The 18,003-nt window shown below is 38.0% G+C and overlaps 1 protein-coding gene and 1 pseudogene across 1 annotated transcript in view; both read right to left on the bottom strand.

Moving 5' to 3' along the window:
• LOC149387595 (cellulose synthase A catalytic subunit 4 [UDP-forming]-like) overlaps positions 1 to 18,003 on the bottom strand; it is a 60,411-nt gene that overhangs the window by 3,057 nt on the left and 39,351 nt on the right. The gene's annotated exons all lie outside the window — the stretch shown is intronic.
• Positions 12,857 to 13,090, bottom strand: LOC149387597 (transcription factor RADIALIS pseudogene; annotated as a pseudogene).

Genomic DNA, 18,003 nt, shown 5'->3' with positions numbered 1-18,003 from the left:
TGCCTATTTATGAGAACTTTTTGACCATGTTAAAAAAAATAGATTGATCATTGACCTTATAAAAAAACAGTGTGCTATGTAAAACAAAAAATAAAACTAATAAATTATCACTAATGGTACAACTCTTTTTGGATATTTGAAGAGTGACCTAATTAATATTAATGTCGATATTTGGGGAGTGCGTATAAAATCTAATCTAAAATTGGATATATAAAAAAAAATTACACATTCTGTAATAAATATTTTTGACTTATTGAAGATTTATATAAATGGTGGAATTTTGAGGGGGAACGAATCCTAATGATTTGAGTAATATTTATATGGATAACTTTTTTAAAATTGGCATATACATAGTAAATTGTTTTTCTAAGGTGAATGCAGATTGCAAAATATGAGGTTGAGGGACATCGACTGTAAAATTTATCGGACCTTTCTATTAAAAGAACATTATTACTTTATGTTTAGGGGGAAAAAATCCTATTTATCCTCTAAGTTGTGCATCTATTTGTGTGTCTTTTGAGCATACTGTTTATTACGTAAGTCTCCCTAGAAATAGTTATTTAGTAACTCAAATACATCATTTCGGTTCTAGGACAAAAACCGTCATCCGGTGCGACGTTTGTCGCACCGAATACTTCATATGTCTCACCTAAAAGTTTATTAGGTGCGACAGAGTCGCACCGGATAACCCGTCGCAAAAGGCATTAGGTGCGACATGTCGCACCTAATAAGTACACCTTTAGGTGCGACATGCCGCACCAAATGCCCAAGCTATTTTCTTGCCAAATTTAATAAAATTGGCGGGTAAATTCATATCAGGTGCGACATTGTGGCACCTAATGCCGTTCCCGCCATTATATTCGGTGCGACATTGTCGCACCGAATATGTTTTTTTAATTAAAAAATTTACAAAATTAGAAAATTAAATCAATATTCATTTAGAATTAAATAAAAATTAATTAAAAAAATTCTAAATTAATTAGAAATAATATTCTGAAAATAGAATTCTTAATTAAAAATACAAATTCTTTCTAAAAAATCGAAAAAATGAATTCCTAATTTTTTTTCCTATAAAACTTATCGATAGTAGAATTCCCTCTACCAAATAAGTTGCCAGAACTTCGGGAACCGCTTCCGCGTCCTCGTCCACCGCTGCCTGACACGCTGCCTCTCGCTCCGCCGCTTCCGTAAGGACGGTCTCACAAGAAATCCATAAAACCAGGCTTAGAACCCGGCGTGGAACCTGTCGTCTGCTGATCAGTCCCACCTGGTTGCGGTGCAGGCGGAGGTTGGGGAGTCGTGGGAGGCTGGTTGTGCATCTGGCTGAGGAAGGCGATCTGTTGCCGCATCTCCTGTAGCTCGGCTTGTTGGGCATCCATCTGAGCTCGCCTCTCGGCAACCAATGGATCTGTCTAAGATGACGAACTTGACAGCGTTTGGGCAACACCCAGCGATGACCTTGGGATCGAAGGCCCTAAACCGATTTCCCAGTCTCTGCGTACTCCCAAAACGTCACGCATCGCGTACATCTCTGCATCTTCTTGGGAGATCACGGCGTTTCGCTCCTCCGCTTGCCGCAAAATATCTATCGTCTGGGCGGTGATTTGATCCTTCACAAAAAAAAAAACAAAAACTTATCAGATAAGAATAATTTATATAATTAAATATAGTAAATAAAACAAATAACTTACGAATTGCGACTTCGCGAAGTCCGTCGTCCACGATCCCTTAGCGTCATGGTGTTTTTCTGACCATATCGCTAAAGCCGAGCCTATACTCCCATCTTCCCGTCGCTGTAATTTTTCAACATTAAAATATGAATCACATATATATTGCATATTAATATTAAGCGACTTACGTTCCTCGAGCGATGACCAAAAAAACTAAGTGACCCTTGTCTCACCTTCGTCTTCTTCATCTTCGAATTTTCCCGGTTGCGGATAGACTTCGCCTGCGAGACATAAATTCGTTAAGTTCAATATTAAGAAATTCAAATAACCATCGGAAGTTCAACTCATACATTATGCTCCGGCGAGTCGAACGTCTCTATTGCTTTCAACCAGGCTTCCTGGTTATAGCCTTCAGGAGTTTTGTTTTTAGCGAGATCCTTACTCCCGCAAAATGTCTTGAAGAAGAGCTGCGACAACCTCGACTTCTGGCCACGGCGCATCCTCTTCGCATCGCGAATGATAGCCATATCAATCTCGTTGCGAATAGGATCTGCAGGCACAAGCTCGCCAGTTTCGGGATGAGCATAAACGAAGCGATACTCGTTATGAATCGAGTTCATAAGAGCCACCACACTCTGCGCAGGCACATGATTCCAGTCTGGGAGGTCGACTTGAATGGTACTCTTGATCAGGTTTCCTAATTGGTTTTGGAACGTCCCGATCAACGGATTTTGCTCTCTGACGTCTTGGTAGAATGCCTGCGCAGTCTGATCGTAGCGAACTATGTTCGCTCCAGGGGTACCAACACCAGCTCTCGCAGAAACGAGGCCAGTCGTTGGTCTCCGCTTCTTCCTCGACATCTGCGGAGGGTCACGCTCTCCTCCTGATGGGTCCTGACTTGAAGTAGACATCCTCCTTTTTGGTCGTTGTCTAAAACTATCGGCGTCATCATCCCGTAAGGCACACAATTTTCAAACCGGAAAACATTAAGTTCCCGCACTTGAACTTCATCGGCAGTTTTAGAATTCATTTTCTAAGAGTGAATTATTAAGAAATTGAGAGGTAAAATTGAGAGTGAATCATTAATATTTGAAATTTAGAGTGAATTGTTATGAATTTGAGAGTGAATCGTTAATAGTTTAGAGTGAATTGTTATGAATTTTGACAAATTAGTTAATTCGTTAAAATATATTGTCGAAAAAGTTAATTTTTCTGACAAATACGCTTTATTCTACAAAAAATTCGGCAGAGTTTCCCCTATAATATCGACTAATCAAAATCTGCAATTTAAAAGAAAACCACATATATAACCAACGAAGACTATCCTATTCATATATATTACTAATTAATTAATTAATCAAATTTTCAACAAATTACAATCAAATTAAACAACCAATTCAACTCAACATATATCCAATAAAGTAATTAGCCGTCAAAAAATAGTAAATTAACTTAACTAATTAAATCACATAAACATTTAAATTTCAATTCAAATAATTACGATAATATAAAACTAAACTAAATTAAACATTTCAATTCAACTTTACTAACGAAATTACTAAGTAACAATCACATAGACATTTCAATTTCAATTTCAATTCAAATAATTACGATAATCTAAAACTAAACTAAATTAAACATTTCAATTCAATTTCACATAAACGTAACGAACCTAACCAATCCAAAATCTCTGACCAATCCAAAATCTCACTAATCCAAAATTTATAACCAAACTAATCACGTTCCAAAAAAAAAATCAACGAGAGGAACTCATACCTCCACGGTCGCGGGGTGGGCTTGTCGTCAAGGATGGAGCGGGCTCGTCGAGGGCTTAGCTGAGGCACGCGGCTCGGGGCGAGAAACTGGTCCGGTCGACGGGGCAGGCAAGGCTGGTCCGGGCGGGCAAGGCTGGTCACGGCCGGCAGGGCTGGAAGAGAGAGAGACATAGTGAGATTGAGAGACGGTGAGACAGAGAGAGAGAGAGAGAGAGAGAGAGAGGGGGGATGTACCTGAGAGCGTTTGGTCGGGGCGGCGCGGGTTAAGGGAGAGCGGGCGGCCGGGCGGGCGAGGCTGGTCACGGCTGGCGGGGCTGGAAGAGAGAGAGACAGAGTGAGATTGAGAGACGGTGAGACAGAGAGAGAGAGGGGGGGACGTACCTGAGAGCGTTTGGTCGGGGCGGCGCGGGTTAAGGGAGAGCGGGCGGCCGGACGGGCGAGGCTGGAAGAGAGAGAGAGAGACAGAGTGAGATTGAGAGACGGTGAGACAGAGAGAGAGGGGGGGGGGGACGTACCTGAGAGCGTTTTGGTCGTGGGCGGCGAGGGTTAAGGGAGAGCGGGCGGCCGGGCGGGCGAGGCTGGTCACAGCCGGCGGGGCTGGAAGAGAGAGACACATAGTGAGATTGAGAGACGGTTAGACAGAGAGAGAGAGAGAGAGAGAGAGAGAGAGAGAGAGAGAGAGAGAGAGAGAGAGAGAGGGGACGTACCTGAGAGCGTTTGGTCGGACGGCTGAGAGGGGCGACGCGGGTTAAGGGAGAGTGGGGAGTGGAGGGGGCGGCGCTAGTACAAAATATAGCATCTGGTGCGACTTTTTTCGCACCTGAAAGTGCAAAAGTCGCACCTGAAAGTGTCATCAGGTGCGACTTTAGATGCGACAAAGTCGCATCTGAAAGTCCGCACCTGATGATTTTAGGTGCGACATTTTAGGTGCGACTTCTCGCACCAAAAGTCGCACCTAAATATACTCCAAAAGAATATATAAAAGCGGGATATATAGTATCAGATGCGACTAGTCGCATCTGATACTCATTCCCAGCCTAATATTTTGGCGGGTTACAGTACAATCAGATGCGACTAGTCGCATCTGATTATCTGTAGTTTTTTTTTTAAATGCTGATTCTTCTAGAATCAGCATTTAAAAAATTCTATTAGAATCAATATTTTTTTGTTAAATTAATTAAATAATTTTAATAATAATAATTATATAATATTAATTAGAATAATTATATAAATAATTTAATAGAAATTCTAATATTAAATTCATAAAATTTGATAATTTACGTTCAATAAATTAAAAAAATTACAATCTATTCCTTTTGTTTCCCTTTTTCACTCGAAGCGTTCCAATTCTTGAATGCACGGCCTCCTCTTCAGCCAGATCTTCCTCGTGCGCCTTGGCGTCCTGGTGCGCTGCCGCTCGAACAATGTCGCTGAAATTCTACCGAATCTGGCGTCTGAGCATTCGGCATTGAAGCTGGTGGCGGCGTCTGAGCATTCGGCATTGAAGCAGATGGCGGCGTCTGAATATTCGGCATTGAAGCTGATGGCGGCGTCGTCCCAGAGTGCATCATCGCGGGGGATGTATGCATGGGAGACAGATGCTGCTGTGTGTAGGCAAAGAACTGTCGCTGAAACGCTTCCATCTGAGCTCGTTGCTCACGCCTCATCTCTTCCATTGCGACCTGTTGTGCGGCCAACGCTGCTTGTAGCTCGCTAACCACTGGATCTGGAACACGCCTCGATGAAGAACCTGATGACGAGCTGTCGTCCTGAGCCTGAGCCAAGAGATACAAGGATCTTGAGATCGAGGGACCTATCCCGACATACCAATCTCGACGTTGCCCGAGAACAGTATCCATCGCGTACTGCTCCGCCTGGTCTATGTCAAACGTTTGGCCTGACTCCGCTGCTTGTCGTTGAATATCCTCGACTTGAGTCATAATTCGCGCCTTCAAACATATGTTAAAAGAATTATTAAGATTATCGAATATTGATTATTAAGTAATTAACACAAGTAACTTACAAATGCTTGTTGCGCCCAATCTGTCGTCCAATTGCCTTGATCATCTTGATGTTTTTTCTCCCACGTGTTTAACGCCGAGGCCAAAGTCCCATCTTCCCTACTCTGCAGTTCTTATGAAAATATGAGTAATGTATTTATTGCAAAAAAAATATTACAAAATTAGAATAAGCTTACGTTCAAATGTCGATGAGCCAAGAAAGAAATCGACCCTTGTGTGGACTTCGTTTTCTTGTTCTTTGAATTGTCCCTGTTGCGATTAGACTTTTTTTGCACATATTAAATTGCGTTATAATTCGATTTCATAGAAGATAACATAATTTTTTTGAATTATACATTACCTTCTAATCGTCAGTTGCGAACTCCTCTATCACATTCTCCCAATCGTCTTTTTGATATCCTTTTGGGATTTCTTTCTTGGCGACATTTATTTGCCTGCAACATTTGCCTAAGAAAGTCCCTGATAATCTAGACTTTTGGTTGCGCCTCATTCGCTTTGCATCGCGAATGATAGTCTGGTCAATCTGATGACGAAAGCAATCCGCCGGAAGCAGCTCCTCGGTCTCATCATCCTTGTACACGAAAGTGTACTCGGAATGAAGTGCGCTCATAATATTGCCCAACATCCGGGGCGTCACTTCGTTCCAATCACGAACTGTGACCGGGATATGGACTTTCACCAAAGCGCCGACACGGTTGTTGAATACTCCTACCTTTTTTTTTTTTATTGTTTTCCTTACATCCTGGTAGAAGGTTTGGTTGATTGGGTCATACCTAACAACTTTCGCATCGGGTACCCCAAGCGCTGCTTTTGCCGAAGTAGAGCCGGTTGTTGGTCTCCTTGTTTTCTTAGGACCTTGGGAACCCGGTGTCTCTAGCGGAGACTCATCGCCACCTGCTCCTGAACGGTGTAGCTGAGACTCATCTCCACCTGCATCTGACATCCTGTAAGATGTGAACAATATTAGTAAATAAATATTAGTTTTCTGTTTACAAAAAACGTGGACGGCACCACGGATTTTATTATTAACAAACCTCACATATGGCGGAGGAAAACCGTGGTTACATACTATAGTAAATAAACATACAAAAAAGATATTACTTATTCATCGTCATCTATGCCTATAATGTTAATATCATCTTCTATATCAACATCAACATCTTCTCCCTAAAAAACGACCCATCTCTCATTTTCCTCATCGTCTTCTTCATCATCGTCAACGATAGTCACTAACTCAGCTTCATCGGTTTCGTGTCGATGATTCAAACACTCGATGTTTGACAACTCTATAGTCAATGGGATCGAGGCTGAGTTGGAGGGGTCAACTTCAGGAATGTCCCAAATCCCTCGATGATTGCATTCCTGGACGCTTTCCCAATCGCCGCCTTTAACATTTTCGTTAGGGAATCTTCTTGCAGCGCGAATAAACTCGTTAACACCGGTTTTGTACTGCAATGTCATCCGATTATTCTCCGTGATCCAATCTCTACTTGGATTGGACATTTCGCTGAATGAGAGCGAGAAATGAAAGTTTTGAAGAGTTAATGATAAAGGACGACGGAGAACAAAATGAAAGAGAGATTATGAATTGTATGTTATTTTGAGCTCGGATTGGATAAGTTGGGAGTTTTTAGACTAATTGATTCGAAACTCTACCGAAATTTCGGCAGAGTTTCCCCTATTATACTGACAAACAAAAAACCTGCAAAATTATTTAAACACATATACAAACCATCCAGAACTATCCTACAAATTAGCTCAGCCCTAAACCCAACCTCCGTGGTTCGGTCACAACATTTATAAATGAAAAACCGAAATAAACAAAATATCACAAACTATCAAAACATGTCACAAACTATCAAAACATGTCACAAAACTATTTTTCTTATTTAAATTACAATTTCATTACATGTTAAATAAACTACACAAACTTATCACAAATTAATTAACTAATTATAAACTAAGCAACATAAATGTAATTATTAAAGTAATTACAATTTCTAGGTAATAATTTACTTACAATTAATCTAAATTAATTAAAAGCAAAAAATTTAAAAATGTCACAAACTATATTTCAAAACATGTCAAAAAATAATTAAAACTTAATTTTAACTTAATATAAACTAATCACATTATTAAACATGTGAAATTATCATATTAATACTAACTAATTGACAATCAATTTAAACTTTTAACCTAAACTAATAGAATTATTAAACTTAACCAAATTACTAAACATGTTAAATTAATTATCAAATTAATACTAATTAAGTTACACATTAAATTAAACTAATCCAATTAAAATTACTTAACACAATATACAATACTATAATTAGTAACACATATAAACTAAACATATATGCAATATACAAACACACACATATATATATACATATATTATAACACATATATACATATATTAGTAACATATATACTGAAACAGGAAAAAAAATAAAAACACTAACCTTGCGTCGGAGATTCAGCAGGGACGGCGGAGATGGTGAGGTCCGGTGGCTGAGGCACTGTCGGAGATGGAGCAGGGACGGCGGAGATGGTGAGGTCCGGTGACGGAGCTGGACGAAACAGAGAAAAATAGCAGTGAGAGAAAGAGAGAGCCAGAGATAGAGTGAGAGAGAGAGATAGAGAGATAACCTGGTGGCCGGAGCAGGGACGGTGGCAGTGGTGACTGAGGATGTCGGACCTGAGGCGAGGTCCGGTGGCCAGATGAGGCGGAGGTCCGGTGGCCGGGTACGAGGCGGAGGACCTAAGACGCGCGGTAACTTGTGGTGGTCGGCGAAGAGAGGGACGGAGGAGAGGGTGGTCGGAGTTGGCTTTGAGACCGGAGAAGGGAAGTTAGCGGAGAGGGAGAGAGAAAAAAACTGGGTTTGAGCGGCTGGAGAAGAAAAGGGTCGACCTGCGTTTTTAAACAAACCCTAATAATCAGGTGCGACTTAGTCGCACCTGATAACTCTTCAGGTGCGACTAGTCGCACCTGATACCTTTACTGATGCGACTAGTCGCACCGGATTATAATTAAAAAAAATAAAAATTTCATTCGCCACGTCAGATTAATGAAATAAAAGAGGGGGAGATAAGGCCCACCTAAAAATTTAAAACTATCTGATGCGACATAGTCGCACCTGAAAGTTTCAACATATTTTATGTCGCACCTGAAAGTTTCAACATATTTTCAGGTGCGACTAGTCGCATCGGATTGTCAAAATCAAAAGACAATTTGAGCGATTTTTTTCGGCTTCTGATGGACTATCCGATGCGACTAGTCGCATCTAAAAGTTATTTAGATGCGACTAGTCGCATCTGATAGTCTTGCGCATCAGAAAACCAATTTTGCAGTAGTAGATAGCAGATTTGAAGGAGAGCGGCGACGGCGACTTCGCGGCGGCGGTGAAAGAGAGGGCAGTGGAGAGGGAGGAGACTCGGGCGGCGAGAGAGAGAAGACTGAGAGTGATAATGAGATTTGAACGAGTGAAAGAGAAGAAGAAGGCTTGGTCGAGTTATAACCCTTTTCATATTGGGTGCGAAATTGTCGCACCTACTAATCATATTGGGTGCGACAATGTCGCACCTAATATGATTTCCCAGATCCAAAAATATTCGGAGGGAATTCGCTGACAACTTTAATTTTAAAAAGCATTGGGTGCGACATTTGTCGCACCCAAAAGTATTAGGTGCGACAAGTGTCGCACCTAATAGTATTCGGTGCGACATTTTTATATTAGGTGCGACAATGTCGCACCTAATACCACTAAACATTAGCGACATTTTTAGTCATCTGGATAAATATCCGGTGCGACATGTCGCACATAATATTGGCCTAGGTGCGACTATTAGGTGCGACATGTCGCACCTAATACCCTTCCGCACCCAATATGTTAATTTGTAGTAGTGGTTAGGTCAGAGATCTCTCGGTTTCGCTTCATATATCTTTTTTCTTCTCCTGCTTTTTGAGCTACGGTTTCTGTTTGGCTGTTTCGTATGATATATTTTTCGAAAATTTTACATTGCTGATTCAGTATTTGGATCAGAAATGTGACACGCTGACATGAGAGAGAGAGAGAGAGAGAGAGAGAGAGAGAGAGAGAGAAGGCGAGAGACTACTGATTATAACAGAATGATCTCATAATGAAATCTTACATTGGAAAATACGAGATTGCAGAACAAAAAGCTAGGGAGACAGAGATAATCAAGAAAGAAATAGAAACAGCAATTACGAAACGAACTAAACATGCATAGCTAGAAATTACGAAATAAAACGAAAAATTAGATTATTCTTCGATCATATTTAATCCGATACGTGGTTGAGCTTGAGGTTTCTAATCCTGCAATGGAAAACAATAAAATAATAAGTACATGAAGCCACGAAATTAGTGGTTTGTAAATAGATTCCAGTAATTAATTAAATACATGAAACGAAAAAAAATATAAAAAATAAAATAAAAACGCTCGCTTCAGTTAGTTATTGTATATATCAAATAAGGATGTGTTTTCCAGGAACTAATAAGAGTAAACACGAATGTGTTTTTGAATAGATTTTTAAATTTATTTTTAGGAAGACTCTTTCTTTTTGTTAACAGATTCTTATCGGTATATAAGTGAGAAGCCAGTGATGATTGAGCCATTAGTAAGCTTTAGTTTGGGAAGCACTATCGTGGGACAAAAATCCGGGCTTCTTATGTAGATGGGAAAAAGTAGTTGTAAATGGTTTCACTAGAAAAAAAAAAAAAGAACTCTTATATTTGACTACCATGCATGGTATATCTCTTTTTACCACCCACCGGTGGTCTTGTACTTTGGGAGTGTTGCGATTTTTACGCGCGCAAGTGCACGTGTCGCCCAAGTAATATAGTGAATTAAGTACGAGTGTCGATCCCACGAGGAACAAGCTTAATTAACAAACAAATCAACTAGCACGAATTGAACTAAAGATTATATGGAAAGATGTCACAAATTATTGACAAGTTCTAACGCAAACAAATAACAAAATACTCAAATAAAAATTGTAAGCAGAAAGAGAGGCTAAGGACCAAGGCTTTACGGGTTTATTCAACGGTTTGGATACACGAATTTCACGCAAAATCAATAAACAACTCACTACTCTCTGCTAACCATACTCACATAATAATATTGCTAAATCTCTCTCAAGCATCTAACAACCTATGTCAAAATTAGAAAAATCTTCTCTCGATCTCAATCCCTAACAATGGCATGCATTCATATCAAGAGTATTCACACGATTCTATGGCAACCTAACTATCTCTAGCCTAGGCATGCATCATAGTAATTCCAACCAAATCGCTAACAACCTAATCTTTCTCAAGCATCAAGTTGACATATAAAATCATGAACAAGGTAGCTAATCTCGATCAAGCATTAAAAATGGATTTGAATTAAGCAAACTAGTAGAGAATGGAAATTGAACTTCAAAATATTAAATCATATCCATAACCGAATCCTAAACCCGCTACGCCAGTCTCTCCTCTTTTTCTCTATCTCTCCCAAACACTAAGTGAAAACAATAAAAAAGTGCTAAGATCCCTAAACAAGAGATTGATAGGTGTATTTATAGGCCTAGGTCAAAATCCTTGGGTTTCTCTTAATTTTCGGAGCAGATTGGGTAATTAAAAGTGATCCAACGGGTCAGATCGACTCCAAATCCGCGTTTCCTCTTTTTTTTTGTCTCAGCGGACCTCGCGGCGCGCAGTTCGAGGGTCGCGCCGCGAGGTTGACATCCCGGCGGACCTCGCGTTCCGCGCTTCATGCTCGGAGATCGATTTCGACGATTTTCGGAACCTCGCGGCGCGCTTTTTCTTCCCGCGCGCACCGATTTTGTAACGGCCATAACTCCTAGCTCCAATGTCCGATTCTTGCAAATAAATATGCGTTGGAAAGCTAAGAGAGAGCTCTATCCAATCATGGAATTGTATCATCCAAAATCTCTACTTTAAACTCTCAGAATTGTTCACAAGAGGAACGCTGTATTTCTTCTTTGCTCTAACTTGGCGAAAAGTCTTTGAATCTTCTCAAATTGGCTCTGTTACTTCACATGATGCCCTACTAACCTCCTTAATACCTCATTGGCCTCTAAAACCTACAAGTCTCTCAAAAACACACAAAAAACATCACAAATACTCGAGAACAAGCTCGGATTTAGTCGGGAAAAAAGGAGTTTTCCGCGTGATTAACGCACCTATCAGGGAGCGGAATTTGGTTGGACTCGATAAGCTTAATATCTTCGACGACGAGCTCATAGTGCACCTTACCCTCATCGGCAGTTTTCACACTAACGACTCTTGCAACCTTGACCCAACGGTCAGGGGTATCCTTGTCGAACAAGGCAAGAGCACGCTCGAAGGCCTTGTTTTGCTTGTCGGTCCATGACGGCATTGTGGAGGAAGCCATATGTGTTTTGAGCTTGTGAGAGATGGGAAGAAGATAATAAGAACGAGAATAGTGAAAAGGAAAAAAGAGTTTCAAAGAGGATATTAGAACTTTGTCTAAGTGTGAGTGATGGTTTGAATGAAAAATAAAAGAATGCAAGGCTTGCTTTTGATAAGGGGAAAAGAGTGAGGGGTGAGGTGGGATGTGGCTAGTTGTCACGGATGTGCCTTGTTAAATTTTTATGACATTTGAAAAAAAAATGACGGCAAAAATGCTCAAAGTTTGCTATAATCGATATTTATACTCATTTTTTTTCTTGGGCAAAAATACCATATGTTACAAATTTAGTTACGTATAAATACTTTTGCCATTAAAATTTATGTTTGAACTTAACGGTGCAAGTAGTTACGGCGCTACTAAATAGTAACATGTGGTATTTTTGTAAAAAAAAATAATTAGTATATAAGTAGTGTTTGGTCTAAACATTTAATATTTTTGCCGCTATTATTAGTTATTTGTCACCTTATTAGGAACCACAAATTTTGACGAAGCTATTTCCTATAAAAATAAATATAAATAAAGATTAATAAGCGAAATTTCTTTAATAATTGAACAAGTAAATAAATGCATCGGTAATTATTATTTTTAAATAGAATATTCAAAGGATTGAGCATTTTTGGATAAATTCTATACGATGCTTGTAACATAATTAAATAGCATCAGAAAATCCAAACGGTTAATAAATATCATTAAATGAATGGGCATATTAAGATAAATAAGTTATGGCATCAACCAACTATAGGAGTTTGTGCTGATTGAGCCATTAGTAAGCTTTGGATTTGGGAAGCACTATCGTGGGAGAAAAGTCTGGGCTTGTTATTTAGATAGGAAAAAGTAGTTGTAAATGGTTTGACGACTAGAAAAAAGAAAAAAAAGAAAAAAAAAGAAAGAGAACTCTTATATTTGACAACCATGCATGGTATACCTCTTTTTACCACCCACCGGTGGTCTTGTACTTTGGGAGCGGAATTTGGTTGGACTCGATAAACTTAATATCTTCGACGAGGAGCTCACAGTGCACCTTAACCTCATCGGCTGTTTTCCCGCCAACGGCTCTTGCAACCTTGACCCAACGGTCAGGGGTTTCCTTGTCGAACAAGGCAAGAGAACGCTCGAAGGCCTTGTTTTGCTTGTCGGTCCATGACGGCATTGTGGAGGAAGCCATTTGTGTTTTGAGCTTGAGAGAGATGGGAAGATATATATATATATATATATATATATACATATATATATATATATATATATAAGAACGGGAATAGTGTAATTGAAAAAAGAGCTTCAAAGACGATATTAGAATTTTGTCTAAGTGTGAGTGATGGTTTGAATGAAAAATAAAAGAATGCAAGGCTTACTTTTTATATAGGGAAAAGAGTGAGGCGTGAGGTGGGATGTGGCTAGTTGTCACGGATATGCCTTGTTAAATTTTTATGACATTTGAAAAATAAAATGGCGGCAAAATTGCTCAAATTTACTCTAACCGATATTTATACTCATTTTTTTCTTGGGCAAAAATATCTCATGTTACAAATTTAGTTACGTATTAATACTTTCGCCGTTAAAATTTATGTTTGAACTTAACGGTGCAAGTAGTTACGGCGTTACTAAATAGTAACATGTGGTATTTTTGCCAAAAAAAAAATGAGTATATAAGTAGTGTTTTGTCTAAACACTTAATATTTTTGTCACTATTATTAGTTATTTGTCTCCTTCACTAAACGATGTCTTGATCATTTTTCCATACTTGCAAAATAAAATCGGAAATAGTATAAGCATGTTCATGTTTTAGCATGCTTCCATTTTTTTTCTTTCTATTTTTTTTACTGTTATTTGGACTCTTCTTTCATTGTGAACTATACTTGTTTATTTCTAGGATAATTAAGCTAAATGGCCTCCCGAAAATAAGCAATTTATTTTTAGCCCACATTTAGTTAATTAATGGTAAATAGCCATTGGGATTTATTTACAGTCAAAATTGGACGGGTTTTCCGTTTGTTATTCCCGCCCATTTTGTGATCACGGTTATTAAGATAATCACCTCAAATATTTGGTCATTAATGATAGCAAAAATCGAGGAAGGTAATTATAACCGTATCTCTGCATTCACACGCAACCGCAAGCATTTACTGCTTTTCAGAAAAAAAAAAAAAAAAAAAAAAAAAAAAAAAAAACCAACTGCTCAAAATTTGAACCGAAAATAAATTCAACCCCTTTATTTACAGCCAAAATCAAAACCCAGTCAAGAAAATTCACAGCGACAGCGAAGAAGCAATTTGGACGAACTCAGGTTAGTAAAATCAAATAAAATCGAAAAATAAGAGTCGTTTCGTTCTTCTATTTCTAATATTCTTTGCATGGTTTGTTTTTTTTTTTTTTTTTGTAAACCGACGACATCAACAGTACTAGAGAGCAATGGCGAGAAAATCGCCCTCACAGAAAAAGATCAACCCCGAAATGAGGCAAGAAAAAGAAAATAAATCCAGTCCAAAAAAAGCAAAAGCAACAAAGGTATGTTTTTTTATGCACAGATTCTAGTTTCATTCTCGAAATATGGTAAAGACACTTGAAAATGTCGAGAATATGTGATTTAAATCTTAATAAATGTGTTTGTACACTAGTGACCGCTTGGTTGTAAATCAGGATTATTTATATACTATTCTGTTAATATGTAAATATGTTCTGTAAATAAGTGGTTATTACAGTAGAAGTTATTGTAAATTTGGGAAATAAGTGATATTGTAATGAAAATGGTTATGAAATTGGGCTGAATGGAAAATACAATTGATGATTTGTTAATATGCAAATATGTTCTGTGAAGCTTTTGTATACACAGATTTAGTTAAATAATTGTAAATGATGGTGATGTAAATTAAGTTTGTAAATGATAGTGCTGTGTAAATAAGTTTTAGTTGTAAGCTATGCAATGAAAGCAGTTTGTATTTCTTTTGATGATTTGTATTATACTGATTGTGTGTAGATAGGGGACATGATTGTTGAAAGGAAAAACTGGGATTTAAAATAAAGAATCATAGTTCATTCATCATTCAACGTCATTAGCAACCTCGTGTCGCTCCTAGAAACCGAATACCGACAGGAGCTGTTCAGTCGTGGCCCATTTGCTCATCTTCAAAACCTACAAGGCGATGTATACCCCAAAAAGCTGGCGCATTTACTAGTGCTCAGTCAAGTGGAGTCCGGGAATGTAGATGAGCTCCATTTCAATATAAGCGGAAACATATTGGTCTTCAATATGTATGACTTTGAGTTAATATCAGGTAGATATTTAACAGACCTTGTTGCTGACTTTAGTAGGTATTACTGTTTAATTGATGAGTTATTACAGTTTTAACGAATGTTATTTACAGGGTTGAATTGCGATCGAGTGCCCTGTATACACGATCAACTACGCTCGGATAATCCTTTGAAGGATGAGTACTTCAAGGTGACCGGTACTCAACGAGCACAATTCTTACTGGGCATCCTCAGCGGCAAATTTGGAGGTAGTGACGAGGAACGAGTGACACTTATTAACCTGGCAATATTAGAGACAATGATTCTACCTAGGGAACGGCAAGCTAAGATTCCTGATGACCACTTAAAAATGGCCATTGACACCGAATTATTCAAAAGCTATACATGGGGCACGGTTAGCTTCAACGCACTATGTCATTCGCTAAAGAAATAAAACAAACTATGCAGCTGAAAAACAGGATTCGATATAGATGGGTACCTACATCCATTAATTGCTTGGGCATATGAAGTCATTCCAGAATATGAAGCCCAAGGATATGCAACCCGTACAACAGAATTCTGTTGGTGGATCGAGCTCGCATCGGACACGAACGATCACTCCGATGCGACTCGTTTGAGATGATTCCACCATATAACCATATTAATGCGGAAAAATAATTAATTACGCTGATCATAAGCTAATTAAATTATGGTTATAATTAACAAGATCTAGTTATGTTTAATTAATTTAATTCACGAGAGCATATTTATCAAGCAACCGATTTGAGCAGAACAAACGAGTACTTACATTGATTTTCGGTTCAGCTACAGAACGCTCCTAAACCAATCGCGTACTCCTTGCGTCGTCTTGATGAAGGACTCGAGGATGACACCTTAGTCTTCTTAAACGTAATCTCCGAGACGAATAAGAAAGATGAGTGGGCACAGTCTTTATCTCACTATATCACGAAACTAGGTGTTTGGAGATCTCTCTCTTATTTTACTAAGAATGGAAACGAATTTCCGAGGGGAGGGAGAGGCAGATGCACGGCCAAGGGAGGCTAGTGATGCACGAAATTTTCACAAAAAAATTACTTAAAATAATTGCTTATTTTTGCCTTCTCATGAACCCATATTTATAGTAGTAAAAAGGAGATATTCATGGAATCTTCCAGAATATTTTATTTCCTTTTATTGTGTTCACACTAGTGGATTAAATCTAGGCCATTGGATCTCATCTGGTGAATCCTACTTTTTCTCTCATCCATCAGATCAATATCTATGGGATATTATTCTTTAATTTAAATAGAGAATAATTTATTTAGTGAGATAATAAAGGAGAATATATTATTCTCCTAAATATTCTCCTAAATACTTTCCTTTAAATAAGGAGAAAATATAGGACAATATCTTATATTTTTCTCTCTCCTTTATTTAAACAACTAAAGAGAAAATATTGGTAAGTACCAATATTATAAAATTCGAATTTTAGGCACACGGCCAAGGGGGAATTTGCGCAAACCCCAGTGCCAAAAATTCCCAAATCTGATTTTCATATTTTGTGCAAGGCCCAATTGCTTAAAACCCAATTAATTATTTATTTACTTGGTCCAACAACAAACAAATAATTAATAATTGATTATTTACTTGATCAAACAATAAATAAACGATTCTACCATAAATATTTATTTAATTCTGCGAATACCCGTTTTCCAGAATTAATGCTGTCAATCACAATTACAGCAAGTGAGATTAATAATGATAAACATTATTATATGAAAGTTCTTATCCGCCTTTATCAGAGCCGAATCGGGGACTATGGACCTAGTAATAGAAGCTTAACAAATCCGATGAAAAAGACGAAATAGTCCTTTCTCTTTTTCCATCGATTCGTCTAATCTTGGTCAAATACTCCACCTTGTAAGCCAAGACTGAACTCTCCTTTATACTAGAATTATATTTACTCATCGTGACGAGTGTCCACTGATATAGTCAGTTCGTGATCAAGATCCTCCAGGTAGGGGTGAAACTGGATCGGTTCGGTTCGGTTTTTGACATTTTTAGTATCCGAATCCGAATTCTCGGTTTTTAAAAACTCGGTCCAGTATCCGGTCCAATTTAGTCTAAAACCGAAATTCGATTATCCGAATATTCGGTTATTCGGTTTCTTAAATCCAGTATCCAGTCCAGTATCCAATTTTTAAAATTCGGTTATCCAGTTTGTAAAATTTCAGATCCAGTTTAATATCCAGTTTCTAAAATCTAAATCCGGTTTGTAAAAATTCAAAAAACGAGTACAAACGACTCTTATAAAGCTCCAAAATGACAATACATAATCTAAAACTGAGTAAAAAATAAAATTCAAAAGGACACTCGCCTCCAACTACATGCACATGTAAATATCATAATATAAAATTAAAATTACAACCCTAATGATCATAATAAACCATACAACAAATGAATTTGTATGTTACCTTTATAGATCACATAATCAAGTTGTAGTAACAGTAGGAGTTGATATATGAGAAGTTTGTTCTTCTATGACAACTTGACCATCATATGTTAATAAAAATGACATAAATTTAAAATAAAATTGTTTTAATAAACAAACAACAAATGAATATGTCAAATAAAATATCAAATTAATTATCTTACCCCGAAACAACTTGCTTAAAATCATTTAGTGCGTCCACTTCATCCATGTATTCTCGCAATACAACAAGATCAACTCTTTTTTTTAATATATATTTATTTTTAATTAAAAAAATCGGTTAACTAACCGATATCCAGATTTTCCCAAAATCAAATCCGATATCCGGTCCAGTTTTGTAAACCGGATCAGTTATCCGA

The sequence above is a fragment of the Urtica dioica genome, chromosome 8 (assembly GCF_054948205.1).
Source record: "Urtica dioica subsp. dioica isolate 48M chromosome 8, U.dioica_male_clone48M_v1_H2, whole genome shotgun sequence".
Lineage (NCBI taxonomy): Eukaryota > Viridiplantae > Streptophyta > Magnoliopsida > Rosales > Urticaceae > Urtica > Urtica dioica.
The sequence above is the reverse complement of the archived record's forward strand: the minus strand, read 5'-3'. Positions and strand labels throughout refer to the sequence as shown.